Source organism: Tupaia chinensis, unplaced genomic scaffold, assembly GCF_000334495.1.
Source record: "Tupaia chinensis unplaced genomic scaffold, TupChi_1.0 Scaffold000350_1, whole genome shotgun sequence".
Lineage (NCBI taxonomy): Eukaryota > Metazoa > Chordata > Mammalia > Scandentia > Tupaiidae > Tupaia > Tupaia belangeri.
Genome location: NW_006159844.1, coordinates 10,521,168 through 10,527,136, shown reverse-complemented (window position 1 = coordinate 10,527,136; position 5,969 = coordinate 10,521,168). Strand labels below are relative to the sequence as shown.

Genomic DNA, 5,969 nt, shown 5'->3' with positions numbered 1-5,969 from the left:
TCTCCAAAATGACCATCCTTCAACCAAGAGCATGGGGACAGGTCAAGGGAATTGGTCAGTAAGAATCACCATGACTGTAGTCTATTTGGGGCTTATTAACAGCCACACCATGCAAGGGTGAGATTAAAGACAAAATTATAGGAGTCAGACTTCAAGTTCATCCTATTTGGGTATGGAATTCAGACCTTCATCTCTATTAGTCTGTGCAAACTCTCAGAAGTGAACACAAAAGAAAATTACAGGTCTTATGGAATAAAACTTGGCAATATGACTTTTTGTTGTCACTGGAGTTTTGGGAACCATTTCTGTGAGTTACACTATAACCATAACTAAGTCAGGTCCTGACATATCTTGTAGTATTGTTCCAGCGGTTACTTTGGAATTATCCCCCCAATCATTCTTAATATGTTTCATTACATCTAAGTGATATTCTATCCAAATCCAAATTTCTGTCACCATAGTGGAGATCTCATTCAATCATTTCCTCAAGTCAGGTACCTTGGATTCAGTAATGAATACCCTTTATCAAAACTAACCACCTCATTCATTTTGTTACCAGATCTCCTCCCTACTATCTATGCATTATCTCTTAAATATCTTTATATCAGTCAGAATCTTTTTAGCATGTTCTTTTTAGTTTGTTGCATTAAAGTACAAAGGAAGATGTACATCCCAGTGATAACAACAGTAAGTTTCTTTCAGTTGAGAAAAAGCCCAAGACACAAGTAAACCTAAAAGCTGGAATAGATAGGATTTCATCTGAGAAAGAGGGATATTTAGAAGTTCATAACTGAAAAATAGGGGGACTGTGAGGAGGACAGCAACCATGTTCTGTGTGCGGTAGAGATCACTGACATCTGGGAGGTGGTAGGATCTGTGGAAAGAACTTTGCACATTCAATTGTGTGTTAGGAGTTCCTGGACCTATTTATCAGGGTAGTGATATTGTCTGAATAGATTTAAGAGAAATGTTTAAGCGGAATTTAAATTTAATCCAATTTAGGAAATATTCAATCTCCATGCTTCTTGCACATCCTTAAGATATCAGTGGGAAAAATGAAGACATCAACAAAGAAATTAAATGACTTTGAAACAAAAATAATGACTTCCATCTGTACCACTAACCAGAATATTACTATGATAACCCCAACTTCTTTTCTCCCTTCATGCCTGCCCCATGGAATTCATCATCTCTTCTGTCCAGGCCTCGCATTTAAAGCAAATCCTTGTTGTCATATCAGTCTCAGCCTGTCACTGGTTTCTGACAAACTATTCTCTCTGTCTCTCTCTTTCTCTTTTCCCATTCCAATTTCTCTTCTCTTCCCCTCTGCTAAAACACCTGGATTATAACTTTTACTAATAAAAAGTGATTTCAGCAAATCTAGCCTCCCTTCCTCCTCTCCTTGTTAGTACTTTCACCTGCCCTTACACCATCCCCTTCTTGCATTTTTCACCCCTTCTATCAAAACCTTAGGATGAATCTAGTAGGCTCTTTCCTTTAAAGGTTTACCTAATAATATACAAGACTTAGAATGCTAACTCTCCCAAGGGTATCTGCATTCTTACAAGTGACAAAAGTTTAAGCCACAGAAATAAAGCTATTTTCAATCATTGAAAACTTGACAGAGAGAGCCCTTGTGATATGAGTCTTCCCAGAGCCCTTGAAAGTATAGCTGTATTTTCTGTTTCATTATTAAGGGCACTGATATGTTTTCTAAGAAGTGCCTGCTAGAATTTCTTAGATTCTAGCTTGGGCTTTTTCTGGATGATGTTCTCTCACCAGGACCAGGGCTGTTGGTCCTCAGGACTCTCCTGGATTGGCAGTAATTCACCTGGAACACTCAGAAAATGCTTCACTGCCTGGAAGACTTGGGAATGAAGGAGTTAATACTCCTAAGTGCCATCATAGCACAGCTAATGAGTCTTAACAGAAACCTGAGCAGGAGACCCACCACCTGCATTCAGACTGACCACTTTTCTGTAGAGTCCTGGGTGGTCTGCTTAAGCAGTTTACCCCATTCCCTGGAGACTACAGCATTGAGACAATTCAGTTCAATAATGAGCAAAAGAATGATTACTAGTGCTTCCTGCCTTCAGGTAAAGGCAGGGTGGGCAGCAGGCTGCTGGAAGGAAAGCAAACAGCCAAATATTAGATTGCAACCTTGACAGAAACCACTTACTTTGGATTCCATATCATTCCAGTATTGAGCAATGGATTGAAGCTTACCCTTGACTAATAGGACAGGAGAATAAGTTGCTATGTCACTGTTATTAAATACTTTTTAAAAACTCAGCAGGATTGTCTTCTCTATTATCCAAAAAAGGTTTAGAAACTATTTTATGACAGACTTACCTTTTTTAAAAAAATTTTGCCAGAAGGTGCATGCATTCAGCAGAGAGAGAGAGAGAGAGAGAAAGAGAGAGAGAGAGAGAGAGAGAGAGAGAGGAAGCACGTGCAGCTTCTTCGTTCCACCCCTGAGACCAGAAGTTTTCTCTGGCCCTGGGAGCCTCCGATGGCTCCATGTCTGTGCCTGAACTTCTCAATTTCCTCATCTGCAAAATGGAGACAAGCTGTATTTGTTTTGGGGGGTTATTCTGAGGATTGAGATGACGTAAGAGTGACGGCATGTAGAGTTGCTCAGCCAGTGTACATTGCCTTCCACGTTAAGTGCTACAAAGATGTCTGACCAGAACCAGATAGCTGCCACATCTTCTCTTATTGAGCAACTGACGTCTAAACGGGATTTTGAGGATGTCGGCAACTACCATACTGAGCTAGAAATGATTTATGTGATTAAGGGGCATCTCCAGGAGACAGATGTGGTCAGAGCTGTTTACAGAGTTCTCAAAAACTGCTCCTCGGTGCCTTTGAAAAAGAAAGCCAAGAGTTTGCTGTCGAAGTGGAAAACTCTTCACAGAGATAAAAACTCCAAACCAAGCCCTAAATTATTCTCTATGGGTGATTAAAAAGAAGAAAATTCAGAACTTTCTCATGACCCAAGTCAGGATGAGATACCAGGTGTTTGCAGTTCTAATTTTCTGCTATTCCACAATGTTGCAAAACTCACTGAAATGGTTGTGCCTGAAAATAGTGCTACTCAAACAGTACCTAAGGAAGAGTACTTCGGGGTTGGTGACCCTAAATCTGCTGGCAAGAGATCAAGTGAATTGCGGGATCCCACCATGCCTGTGAGAACTAAATGCGTGGAGCTGCTCTATACAGCTTTAAGTAATTCTTCCATAGATCAGTCAAAAGCTGGTTTGTGGCAAAACTTGGCAAGAGAAATTGAAGAAAACATATTTACCCTTCATTCAAAGAACATCAAAAAATATATAATTTGTATCTGAAGCAAAGTTTCTAATTTGAAAAATCCCCAAAATTCTCACTTACAACAAAACTTGCTGTCTGGGATCATGTCTCCAAGAGAATTTGCCGAAATGAATGTCATGGAGATAGCAAGCAAGGAACTGAAGCAGTATCCAGGAACATTGCCTTCCCCAAACAATCGATGGCACACAAATAAAACAAAATGCATGTGCTGTGAGAACTACAATTGCAAGGTCACCATCATCACTGGAGGAACACTTCCTTCCGAGTTGATGTGAAATTCAAACCCAGATGAACAAATGATGAACTATATAATTTATAATGAATTTGGGGAGCAGCGGTATCATAGCAAGTGGATGTGTTTGTAACCATAAATAAGTGTTCTCATCTTAACAGGAAAAAAAAAGAAAGCACCCCCAATGGGAAATAGTCACATCACAAGCCCTTTTCCTCCATTTCTCTCTCCTTTTCAGGATTTTGCACACACTCGTGTATCCAGAGTGTTTCTCAAGCTGCTGGGTCTAAGATGAAAACCGGACAGTCAGCCTTGTTGGATCCAGCCCCTTTAACCACCACATCAAGGGCTTGCCTATACTTATACTTTCGAAGGAAAAGGGAATTGTGGGACCAGCAGATGGAGTAATGGTTACATCGCTGGACTTCCACATAGTCGATTGTGGCTCAAGTCCTGGACCCTGTAGCTTAAAACTTAGGCTGGGTGCATGGGCATGTGTACCCAAGATCCCAAGAGGAGAATGGAGGAGAAGGGATTGTGGTGTGGCCATCCCCTGGGCAGAGGGCACTGATTTCTCGCTTTCTGTCTCTCTGTCTCTCCAGTAAGCACATGCACTCTATAGCAAAAATATCTCAAAAAATAAAAGGAAATTGGATTTATGAGTCTTCTTACTACATGCACATTTTACATATGAGCAGAATATATATGCACATACACATACACACAATATGTAGATTAGAAAACACCAATGCATTCCTACTCTCTAATGAATCTGCACAGCCCCATTTCCCAATATAGGGCCTTGGAATAGTGCTGATGTGTCTCAACAGGGTCCCATTTAAAATCATCTCTGTATCATTTTACTGTGTTAAAGTGGAGGCTTCCCTCAAATATTGCCTGGAGACAAATTCACTTTTCTGGATGAGTCGTGTGGTTAACATGGGACCTGCTTTGTAGCATAAGTCCCATTCTTTGATGGATTTAGAGATCCAAATATCTCTGACTTTATAAAAATAGGCAGCACTAAAGATTTTTTAAATGGACTTTCCCCAAGCCAAGTGCCCTGTATCTGTCAAAAGCTATGTATCATTTGGCCAGTTACTATACTGTTCTACTTCTTGATTTTCCTCACCTGGAAAATAATGATTATAATGGCCACCTTAATAAGCTCTTTTTTATTTTTGGAGAGGTTTTTGCTATAGGATGCATGCGCTTGCCAGAAAGAGAGAGACAGAGAGACAGAAAGTGAGAAATCACCCCCCAAGGGGGATGGCCACACCTCAATCCCTTCTCCTTCATTCTCCTCTCAGGATCTTGGGTTGGGCATGCACGCACATGCGCCCGGCGTGAGTTTAAGCCACTGGGTCCAGGACTTGAACCATGGTCGACTACTTGGGAGTTTAGCGACATAGCCATTATGCTAACTGCTGGTCCCCTTACTAAGCTCTTTTAAAGCTCAAATGGGAACATGGATGATATTTTTGGATGGCACCCAACACATAGTTTCAAAAAGATAGCTTATATGTGTAGTTCATATATATAAACATATATTTCACATTTTACATGTGTATTATTAACTCTAATAAGTTGGTTTATAAAAATTTATGGAAAAAAGAACATTGTTATTTGGCAGTGGGAAAAATAGAATTTAATTATTCATTAAGGATACAGATTTTATTTTCTATAGAAAAAAGGATTTGGAGGGACCTATCCAAATTACATTACTGGATTCCCACGTAGTTGACCGTAGTTTGAGTCTCAGATCCGGCAGCTTAAAACTCATGCCAGGTGCATGTGCATGTGTGCTCAAGATCCTCAGAGGGGAATGGAGGAGAAAGGATTGTGGCATGACCATGCCCCTGGGGATGATCTCTCCTTTTCTGTCTCACTCTGTCTCTCCAGCAAGCACATGTGCCCTATAGCAAAAGTCTCTAAAAAAAAAAAAAAGAAAGAAAGAAAGAAAGAAAGAAAGAAAGAAAGAAAGAAAGAAAAGAAAAGAAAATTTGGAAATCAGAAAAAACAAACAAACGGTATGTTGAAGAAATTACTAGGGAACTAGACAGTACATTTTAGATACATTGTCCACCACCAAGAATCACTTCATGGAACTTTATGCATGGTATGTCGACTGCTAATGATACAGATGGCTGGATCTGCCCCTCACCCATGATCCCAATGACAAAGTCTCAAAGATTAAGCATGAATATATTTGTGCTCATGTTATTCGCTAAATACTTCATATGACGTTTTTAGAATGAAAGCTCCAAGAGAGCAGAGACCATACTTATCTTGTCCAGTGACTGACAGGTTGTAGGTACTAAAAAAAAAGCCATACTCTAGGCTTCTTTTTTTTTTTTTTTTTTTTTTTTTTTTTTTTTTTAATTTTCTCTAGGGGGCTTGTGTTTGC

General features: G+C 39.8%; 1 pseudogene; it reads left to right on the top strand.

Moving 5' to 3' along the window:
* The first annotated feature begins 2,678 nt into the window (after positions 1 to 2,678).
* On the top strand, positions 2,679 to 3,695 carry LOC102475522 (transcription elongation factor A N-terminal and central domain-containing protein-like; annotated as a pseudogene).
* Positions 3,696 to 5,969: the final 2,274 nt, after the last annotated feature.